The 13205-nt window shown below is 30.0% G+C and overlaps 1 protein-coding gene across 1 annotated transcript in view; it reads left to right on the top strand.

The window, feature by feature from the left end:
• The window catches only part of LOC108974634 (1-phosphatidylinositol 4,5-bisphosphate phosphodiesterase), a gene marked incomplete in the record, with an annotated part of 132751 nt that overhangs the window by 1189 nt on the left and 118357 nt on the right, over positions 1 to 13205 (top strand). The window contains 2 exon segments of the mRNA XM_018942593.1: positions 9588 to 9690; positions 10046 to 10301.

Consider the following 13205-nt stretch of genomic DNA (forward strand, 5'->3'; position numbering starts at 1 on the left):
TACTAATAATAAACCAAACGTTGGTGTGTTTTAGAAAAATACATATCGCCAATAAAGAAAAAAATATTTAGAAGTAAAAATATTATTGGAAAAATTGAAAAAAGAAATCATCAAAAGAATTAAAATTGTATATAAGTAGGTTATAAAAAATGTTAAAAATTTTAAATAATAATTGAAAAGCAATATTGAAATAATAAAAAGGTATATTAAAGTAAAGCAGACTTTTTGCAACAATTTTTTCTCAATAAAAACTTAAATATTTTATTAGAATTTTGCTGCTAAAAGGATCATCTAAAGTGAAAAATATACGAACCTTAGCTTAGAACTTGGAAGAAGGAACAACAAAACTGAAAATTGTATTTTTAGCGACTTCAAAACCACAGTTTTGAGAAAAAAGACGCCGCACTTAGCCTAGCTAGCAACGGATGTACAAGTTCTCAAAGCTGTATCTCCGAAACTATTACCCGGAACAACTTGGAAACTTGGGACAATATTCTAGAGGTGTTTTAGGATTTAATAAGACTATAAAAATTTATTTTTTGAAACCCGCAGACCCATGTAAACGTCCTCCAGAGGATCGGAAGCAATTTTATATATACATTAGGTTTTTTTTTTGGAACTATTAATTTTCCCGAAATTTCCTTGGAAATACCCTAAAAAAAATGTCCTAACAATTTTAGCTTTTTTTTTGTTTTTTTTTTTTTTAAGTTCAAAAAACCTCAAAAGTAATTTTTGGTATTATTTTTATGAAGTTCGGAGAATATCCAAATGGTGTTCGAAGAATTAATAAAATATGTTTCTTATAAAGTTTTTTTCTGCATATAGTTTTATATATTCTCGAATGCAATATTTATAAAAATATTCAGATAGAAGCAACTTTCTCAAAACTGAAAACTTTTTATGTAAACCCATAAACCGCCATCATTGATTTTCCAGTTTTTTCCTCAAAGCTTTTTTAATTAGAAGTCTTACTGAATGCTTTCAAAATTTCTAAAACCGCACAAAGCTAAAAAAGATAGACAAAACTCTAAAACTCACGCCTCGCCATCCGCAGTTTCGGTTTAAAAGCAAAAAAGTACACTCAAAATCCTTGCTAAGTCAAGCATACTTGTAGGCGTGCTTGCAAGCGCTTTGTAACGGCGAAATAGCGAAAGCATTTTTGCAGCGCATTCAACGCCTCGTTTAAATTGTTTTTCTTTGCTTTTTTTTGTGTGCTATTTTCTCGATTTTCATGCTAACAGCTGTTGGTGCTTGCATACTTTTAGGCGTTGTTTCAAGGATTGTTTCAATGGGCCGGATTACTTTTATGCTCACTAAGATTTGTTGCAGTGAATTATACGTTGAATATATAGTATACACGAGTGTAGTGAATTGAATATTGATATAATGTTAGCATACATGTAGGCGTTGAAATTGGAAAGGTGGTTTAAATTATATAAAAGTTGGGAAATGAGCAAATTTGGTGAAATGTGTGCAAATTTCCAATAAATTTTCAACTACTGCATTAAACCAAACACCTTTAATAAAAATTTCATACAGCTAACTGTTATACTACATAAGTCTTAAACGAATTTTTAAAACAACAATATATTTAGCTTCCCCGGAGTATCTTTAATTTCTACAAAAGTAGGTATTAATTTTCATAGCAAAAATTTATTTTATTATGCTGCCAAACTGTTATCCAAAGTACAAAATTACGCTTTAGTAAATTATATTTGGTTGTGAGCGAATCCTTTATTTTCTACAAATTTTATAATTTTTAATAAAAAATATATATATTCGTGATTTCAAACTGTTATACAATAATATAATACATAAGTAATTGCAACATTTTAATGAAAAGCTTTTAAAAAGCTTATATAAATACACATAGGTAGAAATAAAACTGTTATGTAACTGTTATGAGTTTATTAAAAAATATTTAAAAGCTTAAAATATTTCAAACTGTAATGATTGGAACAGAGTAATGAATGAAAACCTTTTGAAACCAAATGTGAATTTTTTTAATTGTTTGTTAAACGTTAGGACAGATATAGTATAACACTCTTGAACAGTATTTTTAACTTTTAAGTGAGTTAACTTTATTTGCTTACGAATAACAGTTTACAGGCATTTATAACATAACATCAGAATTTGTAAAATTTGTATGACAGTTTTTGCAACATCATCTCAATTTTTTACTTATTTTATAACAGTTTAACACTTGGCAACAATGTTTTTGTGTCAAGCTTTTCAGTTTATAAATGAAGTGAATTAATTAATTTATTGTTATAACTTTTCAGCTGTTTATAACATTTTATAATAGTTTGTATAACACTTTCAAAAAATATTTTTTTCCAAATTTTTAGTTTATAGGAGAAATGAGTTCATTTACATACTATTATCACTTTTAAATTGATTATAACAGTTTATAACAGTTTTTATAACACTCTACAACAGTTATTTAAACACTATTTATGACGAAAACACAGATATTTCATGAACTGATATAAATTTCTGAGATAAAAGTTATTTTTCTTCGCACATAATGACCTGTATCACACTTACCTACTATGTACATATGTATGTATGTATGTATGTATGTATAATAGGAATAGGAATATTTTTTACTAGTTTACACATATACACATTTTAGTCATCGCAACTGTTTACAAGCCTATATATTTATTTATATAACACTAAAATTTTATTCCCACCTCCATAAAAGCCAATCGTTTGTGAATTGCAATTGCCCACCAATTTTCGATTTCGCTATTGAAAATGCATGCTGATCGCCATCTGTCACTATTTTTCCAACATTTACAAACTTCCTGCCGCCCCTATTACAGCAAGTAAAGTGTAAATTGTATATTGCTTTAGGCAAATGATCCATGCAGTGTTGCTACATGCTATACCAATATTTATTTATCCATTACAATAAATTTTTCTTATTTTTATTTTTTTGTTTTTTGTTTTTGTGTTTGCTTTTACTGACTGCATTTTGATTTTCATGACTGAAACGAAAAGTTGCCGAAAATTTTATTGCATGGCAGATACATAGTTGAATGAGGATAGTGTATACATATACACATGGATGTGTGTATTTATTTACATTTGTATACATATGTGTCTTTTGTACTACATATGAATGTACGTAGAATTTTTCAAATATTTATTTTTGAATTTTTGAGAGAAAATAATAACCAGAATAAAATTTCGGATGCGCCTGCACATGATTGTAATATTACATGGGATTTGTTTATACGCAATTTAAGAAAATTTTCAATTTCTTTTTTCAAAAATAAAAGTAGTGTTTTTCTGAAATTTTATCGAAAACATTTATCTTCTTAACATGGGAGTATTTTATACACAATTAGGAAAAATTTTTTTTGATAGAAAGCACATTATCGAAATTTTTTTTTGAAATTTTCACAATTTTATCGAGAAAAATGAATGAATGAAATTATTTAAAAAAAAAAAAAAATTCGAAAAATTTTCAAAATTTTTTTCCTTAAAGAATTTAAAAAAAATCTTCACTAAAATAAACATTTCTCTGCAATTTTACGAAATTATTAAGTTTTGTGCAAAATTTAAAAAACCTAAGAAAATCTATAAATGCAATTTTTATAAAAAATCCTTTAATACAATTTTAGAAAAATAATAATAAGAATAAAAGATTATTTTCAACCAAAAACCTAATACAAATTCATTAAAATTTTTCGCAAACAATACTTTTTCCTCAAAAACTAAAAAAATTGCAATTTACTGAAAATATATTCCCCTCAACCCCCTTCCTATATTATAAAAAAGTCTTTCAAACTAATTTCATTGAAATTCTTTTTTCAATTATTCGAAAATAAGTAACCCAAAAGTCTAAAAAAAATTAAATAAATAAAGTTTTTGGAAAAAACTTATTTCTGCACAAATATTAAATTAAATCCCTCCTAAACAATTTCAAAACCAAAAACAGAGACAAAGAAACCCACATAGTCAATCAGATCAGATCAGATTTTGGCTTACACACACACATGTACAAGCGTGCCCTTTAACTGTATGGGTTCACAGGAAATGCACACAAATCAATTGATAGCCAAAGTTCGTCTCACATTGTATGAAAATTCAAATATGCAGCTGTTTCTATGTGAAGATGTGTGCGTGTGGCAGTAATTTCGTTGGAGACTACAGTAAACAACAACAAATTGATGGCGAACAGCGGCTGTTACAGAGAGAACATTGGAGCTGAGAAGCTGCAAATATGGCTGAGCTGCCCAGCGGGCGTACAAAATGGCATATTGATTGCCTAACTGTGCTTTGGATGTAGTGCTTTGAGTGTGTATGTACATATGTACATATACATATATGTATGTATGGTGCGAGCGAGGAAATAACATTTTGGACAGGAAGAATTATGTAATTTTTAAACTAAGGTAAAATAGTTAAGAAAGCATATTCTTCAATAAATAATGTGTATAACAGTTTTCGTAATAAGTTAATAACTAAAAATTTTGGTATAAAAAAGAAAAACGTCACTTTCTGCAAGTCTTTGGAACTTTTAAAAAATTAGTAATTTTAGCTGTAAAATCGAGTAGCTTTATATTAAAGTGTTATACTACTAATATTGCTTCTTTACGAACTAGCTGCAAGGTTGTTTTATGATTTGTATTTAAAGCTATAAATGCATGTGTGCATTTCTTTCAAATTATGTGAAGCATTTACAGTTACGCCAACTGTTATATGCCCGATAATAGTATTGGAAATATAGAAATATTACAAATAAACAAAGAAATGTACAAATTATTTTAAAGAATATTGAAAAAACTGTACTGAATAGTAAACTGTTATACAAACTGTTATACGCTCGCGAAATTTTTTATGGCTGTTATACAAACTATTATACACACATTGTTTAGTAGCATCCAGAATATATACTTATAGTGTCTTATAAGAACGATGAGCGTGTTTACTTTAAATTTCTTCTATGTAAATTGCATTAGCTTTGTCCACAAATATCCAAATTGATAAGCCTTAAAGTTATTTATACGTTTTAATAATAAGACCCAAATTGCTTAGATACATATTTTTAATATTATTTAATGTGTAAATTGTTAGCAAAATGGTATGAAAAAACTGTTATACGAACTGTTAAACATAAAATTAAACTGTTATAGAAATTGTTTAAAACTTTTTTATCATCCGGAATACACATTTATAGCGTCTTACAAATGTTATACCGACAATTTAAAACTTTTTTGGCCACCGGAATTAAAAAACAGTGCAACTTAAAAATTTTTAATTATTGTAAGTTATATGAGTTTACCCACAAAAATTTTAGTTGCCAGGCTGTAAGGCGGTTTGTAAATTTAATATCTATTATCAAGCTTCAACTTGCTTAGCGACTCATTTGTGCCTATAATTAGTATTGACACTTTCATTATTTACTTTCTAGTTCCATCTAATTTCTATGGGCGAGCAGTGTTCTATAAATACATACGATCTTTTGTATACAACTTAATTCACACTATTGTCATAAATCTGTATTCAAACAGTCTCCCGTGCCTTTCAACTTTTTACATAAACTACATTTATATAAATATCAACACTCCTTCCTGTAGAGATCACTAAACCACCCACAAATAAAAAATGCATATTTATGTATAATAGTTCAGCGATCTCTACTCAGAATCAACATATGAACTGGAGTGATCAAAGCAGTGTATGATCAGCACTGATCGATTGCCGTCGCTACATGATAAATAACCAAATTTTTGCATTTTATTGCATTACTTTAACGATCAGTGAACGCCGAACGTGTATATATTTATATGTATCGGGCCGCGCTCTGTGCAAAGATCGTGCAATTGGTGATCGGCGCACATTTTTTCTACACCGCTTAGACGACAATAAACAATTTGCGCGCAGTTTCGCTTTTCTATACGTGTTTTTTCTTCTCTGAATACTTTTCAATTTAAATATTTTTCTTGTGCTGAAATGTATACAGAGAGCCGCGATCAGCAGAGCGTAGAGTACGAAGCAATATAGATATATAGAGCACGCGCTGCGTAGAGTGTAGGAGCGAGGGGGGCCTGGAAAAAGCGATAACGAGCAAAGATATGCACAAACACCGATAAAGCAAGCGCGCGAGCGCGAGAGAGCGCATGGTGAGGCTAGGCGCACACAGTAATTTGGAGCAACGCTAACTCAATTTGATTGATAGCTGGCAAAGCAATGCAAGGCAAGGCGAATCGTGTCTGTTTAGGCAGCGGCACGTTGCAGGTGGGAGCGTAGGCCTTGCGCCGCGGCCGGTGCACTGTGTGTGCCGAAATGCGCGCATTATCATTACAGGGGGGGCAGGAGGCGCGTGCGCTGAGTAATTGCCAGCGAATAGCTTGCATGCATAAATTGTTCTTACTTAATTATTTATTTGTTTAATATTTATTTGTGTTTATAAATTCTTAGTACTCATTTTGCCTTTGTGTATGCAAAGCAGATGCGAAGATTTTGTGTGTGTGTGCTTTTTTTTAAGTATTATGCTCTTTGCTTGGCTTGCGGTTGTGCTTGTTGCTGACTGAATTGTGTACTTTCGTTCAAAAGGTAGTATTTCGGGGACTTTTTGGCGGAAAAATATTTTTTTTGTAATAAGTATAATTTAGGTTACGAAGAAGAAGAATAAGCACGAATTAGTTTTAAATAAATATTTTTTATTGTAAAAAATTATAAAAGATTAAATAGAAAATAAAAAAAAGAATTACAATTACATATAAACTTTTCCATTCGAGGTTCCCCAATTTTGTTCTTAAAGAAAAACAAAGAAAATTAAAATTTAGTGGGAAATGTTTATTAGCTTTCAAAAGATCATTCTATGGCATCTGTTTTTTTTTTTTTTGACTTTCAAATGTTGGCTGCGCTCATGGTGTGATAACGATCGCCATTGACTTGCGTTTTCACCGGCATAATTTTTGAAGAAATATGGACCGATGATTCAACTGAACGTCAAATCACACCAAACATACTTATTTATATACCCATTGGACCAGAAGTGGGCCTCATCGTTGAACAAAAACGAAAACGTCGGATCTTCTGGGAACTTTTCAACTTTTCATAGATCGATGCGAAGTAGCTTGGAAAGGTCGAGTGGCTTCAGTTCTTGCACATTGCTGATTTTGTACGCTTTCAATTTAAGATTTGGACGTAAAATGCGTACAGTCGTTCCACAAGTCAATCCAAGTTGCTGCGAAAGGCAACGAATCGAATCTCGACGCTCTCCGTGTACACTCTCAGCTACGGCTGTTATGTTTTCTTCACTGCGTTCTGAACGGTCGAAAATTATCCTTCTAGGTCTCAAGATGGTTGATGGTGTGGCGAATAGAACGCCCAGTCGATTATGTTGACCATAAGTTGAGCGAAGCGCGCGAAACACATTCTTTAGAGAACGTGACTTTTCATAATAAAATTGAACGATTGGGAAAGGTTGTTCTGGCAAAAAAATAATTTCATTCAAAAAATTTAAGCATTAATACCTGATCAACTTTTGTTTAACGAAAGAGGGTTTGGATTTCTTTTCAACAGATTTACAATTCTTTCTAACACTATGCGCTCACATAAGAACAAACAAAAAAATTTCCTTAACTTTATAATTAAAACCCGCAATATTTACATTACTTCCGAAGTAATCAAACAAGAAAATATTTTCTCGCTGTTAAAAATACTGAGAGTTTCTATATTGCTTAGGGAAAACACGCCAAGATAACTTAGTTGTGCAAGAATAATAGCAACAACAACTAGTTAAAGTGATAGCAACAACAGCAAAAATAATATGAACAACAACACCAAAAATATAACAAACAAAAACAACATTAGTAAGTAAAATCACCAAACGACAGCAAACAATGTCTGTGTGTAATGAGATTAAGTGGAGCAAAATTTCAATAGCAAAAAAAAAAACAACAACAAAAACAGAGGCGGTGTAGTGAAACAAGAAATTTTAATTTATTTAGCAAAAAAAGTTTTATATGTATGCATGTATATGCATATACGAAAGAGTTTGCTTTTTGCAAGCAGCCGAAAGTGTCAACAACAACAAATTTCAATATACATATTACTCTATATAATATATAATATATAATATGTAATATATAATATATACTACATACGTACATATGTATGTTTGTATGTTCGTGATAAAACTGAAAAAAGTGTAACAACTTCAAAGGCGATAGCGATATGAGCGAGAGTAGCGCAGCGTAATAAAACAAGCAATTTAAAGCAACAACAACAAACCAAACAATTACGTCTACGAAATGACTGTTATGTGCAGTGGCGTGCGGGCAGAGGAAACATAGTTTAGGGTCGAGAAATGATAGAAAATTTAATAGAAGACGTATATGGAAGGGACAGTAAAGAATTTGCTGTTAAAATAATCACGATTTCAATCAAAAATTGTTTGGAGAAAAATAGACATTTTTTTCTTTGAAGGTGCAAGCTTCGTCAAGTTTTGTATAAAACGGCAAAAAAGATGAAAAAAGTCTTAGACACGATTATGAACTGATATAAAATTGTTATACTGCTATAAAAAGTGTTATGCTGTTATAAAAACTGTAATACTGTTTTATTTTTTTTTTTTTTTGCATAAGCTGTAAATAATGCATTGGTATTAAAAACTGACATTGGTAAAAAATATCTAATAGCATCCATTATTTCGAAACCAATATAAGAGTATTATGAAAGCGTTATGAAAAAACTTACTTAAATGTTTTTTAATGCTTCTAGATTACGTTTGAGCATAAAGGGCTAACAAAATAACAAAAATATAACTTTAGAGCACTATAAAACACTGTTATAAACTCTTATAAAAGTGTTGTTTCCTGTATTTATAAAACTCTATAATAGAGCTAATGCTATTGAAATGAACTAATTAATGTAAAATTATATATAGACCTGTTATATTGATAGAAAAGTTAAGAAATCGTTATGAGAAACTTCTTTGAACATCTGCGTATCATTAAAAAATTATTTCACAACTCATTTTATGAAAAAACTAAATTTCCTGTAGTAATCAAGACTTTTTTCTAAACTGTTATACCGCTGTTTTTGTGTCTAGACATGACCTTTTATACAGATAATTAATATAAAAATTACTTTATGTTACATAAAGCAAAAAAAATCAAAATTATACGTTTTATAACTGTTATAAAACCCACATATTAACTTAATTAACCTTGTTAAAATGCTTTAAATTTGCATAAAATGTGTTTTTATGTTATATATAATTAAAAAGCATGTTAAAATAAAATTTCATAACTGTTATACAAACTGTTATACCAAATATATCGTAGAGAATTCTAATTAAATGCATTTAATTTGCATAAAAATGCAATTATTAACAGTTTTTTAATTAAAAGTTTGTCCCCTTCAAACATCGCCACCACTGTCTTGACCAAATACTTGTGGTCGCTAAACATTCAGCTTTTCGTCATCGAACGCGGAAAATTTATCAAGATTCAGCAACCGCGTGGCTGACTATATACGCGCATTACGCTTTTGATATGTATTTAAAGTTGTATGCCAATTACTATTTTTATTACTAATACAGTTTACCATAATATTTGCAGCTTTACATCACACTACGGCAACAAGACGGAGACACGCAAGCAATTGAATTAATAAAAGTGCAGCTAATTGAAGTGCAAAATAGTAGCGGCGGCAAGTGAATAAGTGAGTAATAAATAAGTGGCTGATAAGCAAACAAAAATATTAAAAATCCCACCAAAGAATGATATAATTAAAAGTAAAAGTTGTGGAAAACCTGTAAATATTGGAAATCACATGAAAGTATTAACAGTGGAAATTAGCTAAAGTTCACAAATATTTTACATGATTTAAAAATTTGCATTAAAAAAATACTAAAAATTAAAAATAATTATTTATAATTAAATAAATTAAAAATTCTTTAAAAAAAAATATACTAAAAAATTAAGTTTACTTAGAGTCGTTTGCGTACTTTGCACGTGTGCGTTGGTAACGCCGCCTCAAAGTCTCCAATTGTTGTTGTTTGGTCGGTAATTTGCAGCGCCTACGGCTGAATCGACAGCTGATGATGACAACCACAGCAACAACAACCAATTTAATATAATTGCAATAAAAAGTAATGAAGAATACGCAGAATTAACAACGCAAGGTGTTAATAAAGTATTTTAAAGTGGAGTCTAAGGTTAATGATAAAAATAAAACGTGTAGCAAACCTCGAAACAAGTGTGGTGAAGTGAACAAAATTAAATAGAAAACGACAAGAAGAAGCAGCAACGCGTTTCGGCGTAGATAAGAAGGTGAGTAAGTCAATTATAAAAATTGTTTAACGAAAGCATGAATTTTTAAGAAGCTAATACTCTCAGATCGTTAGGAATACGCTTTATGGGGTTTTGGCGCAGATATTTGCTGGTTTTGTTAGGAATAAAAATTTACTTTTATACCAGAGTAGAGCCCTGTAGTATTGGCGACAACTAGTATGTTAATTTTAATATGCTAAAGTCTATGGATTCTCAAAGATATGAATATTAGTGACTTTCACCTATCTGTCTAAACATTTGTATCACATCACAAAAGCGTTATAAAAACTGTTATATAGACCTTGAAACACAGTATTTTATAATATAAATGCTTTATATGAACCCAATTTTATATTAGAACATTTGTCGATAAATGCTTATAAACTGTTATACTGACAAAATAACTGTTATACAAAACGTGGTAATAAATATTTGCGTAAAAATAATATCGAAATCGCTTTTTTAACTTTTTTAAAACTGTTATACTTTTATAAAAAGTGTTATACTCCTATACTTATATCAAATATTGTCAGAAGTGAATTAAAATTAACGATGGATTGAATGAAGTACTACGAGAAAATTAGATATTATTAGATTGCCTAGTTCCTAAGGCAAAAAATTACAGCAAAAGGTTTGAGAACTACATGTAATATATCGACCCAAATTATAAAGTTGGTCTGCAAACCTAGGCTAACAAATTTCCATAAATATGGAGGTTTAATTATTTGAAAGTTTTTAGAAGGAAAAAGTAAACTTAAAGTCATTAAGGTGTAGTTATAGTAGAGTTCACTAATTTTTGAAGTAGAAAACGAAATATTTTTCTTTTAATGGGTCTCAAAAAACTACCGAAGACTGCTACTAAATATGAGCAAGAAAATCAGACAGAATTTAGATCTATAGTAAAAAGCGAATATTGTAAACTTTGTGCTTTTTATTAGAGTATTTGAGCTTTTACATGAATTTTTCATAATACCAAACTTTGTACGATATTTTAGAGACTTTTGTGAACTTTCATGCGTGCTGGCTCAATTTAGGAAACTTTTTTGAAAACATTTCACCTTTTTCACACTATAATTTTCTCTGTGAGCGTTTATTAGAAACTGCTGAGCTTTTTATGAGAATTCAGCTTTCACCGAAATGCTTTCTAACTTCTAAAGCTTCAAAGGGTTTTTTTACAAAGCTTTTGAGCTTTCACTTCAGCTTCTTTGAAATCACTTTTACATTAGAAGCTTCTGCTTGCGTCTGAAGAGTAATTTTTTTCATATATATTTCTTTTAAATTTTATCAGATTTTTTTACAATATAATGTTGTCTGTGAGCCTTAATTAGAAATCACTGAACTTTTTCTGAGAATTGGAGCTTTCATTAAAATGTTTTCTCACTACTTAAGCTTCATAGAGCTTTTTTACAGAGCTTTTGAGCTTTCATTTCAGCTTCTCATTCAAAGCTTTCGCTAGCATCTCCTGAGTAACCTTTTTTTGGAATATTTTATTTTAAATTGAGTGTACGGATTTCTACATCGGATTAGAATAGCTTTCAGTTGCAGTTGCCAACAAAAAAAAAATACACGGATTATCCACTTATATAGCATCTGTGGCGTCTTCTTTGAAAAGCAGTACAGAAACAAACCCTAAATGATTGAGTTCTTGACTATGACTCTATATGGAACAGTTTTGAGGTTTTGAACTTTCAGTGAAATTTTTTGAGGTTAAGAATATTAGGCACAACATTTTCTCAGATACAGTAATGTTGTCTTTTTATCAAGTGTAGCGTGATTTTTGTAATTGACCTGTATACGATATCTTTCCTGTAGCTTAAAACTTTTAAAATTTGTTAAAACGCCTAAAAATATACTACTGCAACTGTCAGGAGCTGTTGTTGTGGAGATTCGTTGTTGAAAAAATCTTCAATTTCAATTTGAAAAATGCTATGTTTACACAAACTTAGTTTATTGTTTATTTACACGCTACTTTTATGCAAACAATGTCTATGAAAATGATAAAAAAACAAACAAGACAAATAAACTAATAAAAACAAATGGTAGGAGGATCGTGTGGCGCAGAAGTCTAAAACAACAAACTGTCAACTAAAACCAGCTAAAAAAGGAAAAACACCTCAAGCTAACTGACGGAATGTTGAAACAAAACATACTGACACCGACACACACATAAAAAACTACAAAGCTGCTTTAAGTGGCTGCGTGAGTGTAGTGCTCGCGTGAGTCAGTAAATTGATGAATGAGTGCCTACGAAATGTCTTCGGCCATAGGCAATATGAGCGCAACTGTCAGCGTTACTTTGCCGCTTTGATGGCTGCGCTGACATTTGCTGAATGGTGACGTTTGGCAGCAAATTGTTTTACATTTGCTTGTTAGCTATTACGGTGATTTTTGGATTTATTATTATTATTTTTTGTTTTTAATTTTACACTTATTTGATTTTTTGTTTTATTTGGTAACTTTTTTTAAATTTTATTATAATTTTTGTATTTTTTTTATATACTACTTTCTATTTTTTGTCATTTATTTATTTGTTTTATTTTTATTTTTTGTATATTTTTGATTTTCATCTTATTTTGTTTTACAAGTTGACTTTACGCTTCTTGTTGTTAAACGCCACGTTGACGGACGTTCGCGTAGATGAGCCTGACAGCAGATGGCCAAGTGAAATGACATTAAATAAAATGCTACATCCATGCCAACAAATTTGCAAAGCAAACGGTCAATGTGCAAAATATTTAGTACAGAGAAATAAAACAAAATGTTTGAGTGGAATATTTGAGGAATTCCAAGAAATGTGCGTTAGACACATTACATGAATATTGCAACAACGAAAATTATAAAAATAAAAAACAGAATAAAAAAAACAAAATTTAACAGAGAAATAGAATTAATTTAAATAAAAAT

The sequence above is a fragment of the Bactrocera latifrons genome, unplaced genomic scaffold (assembly GCF_001853355.1).
Source record: "Bactrocera latifrons isolate USDA-ARS-PBARC rearing strain unplaced genomic scaffold, ASM185335v1 scaffold_57, whole genome shotgun sequence".
Lineage (NCBI taxonomy): Eukaryota > Metazoa > Arthropoda > Insecta > Diptera > Tephritidae > Bactrocera > Bactrocera latifrons.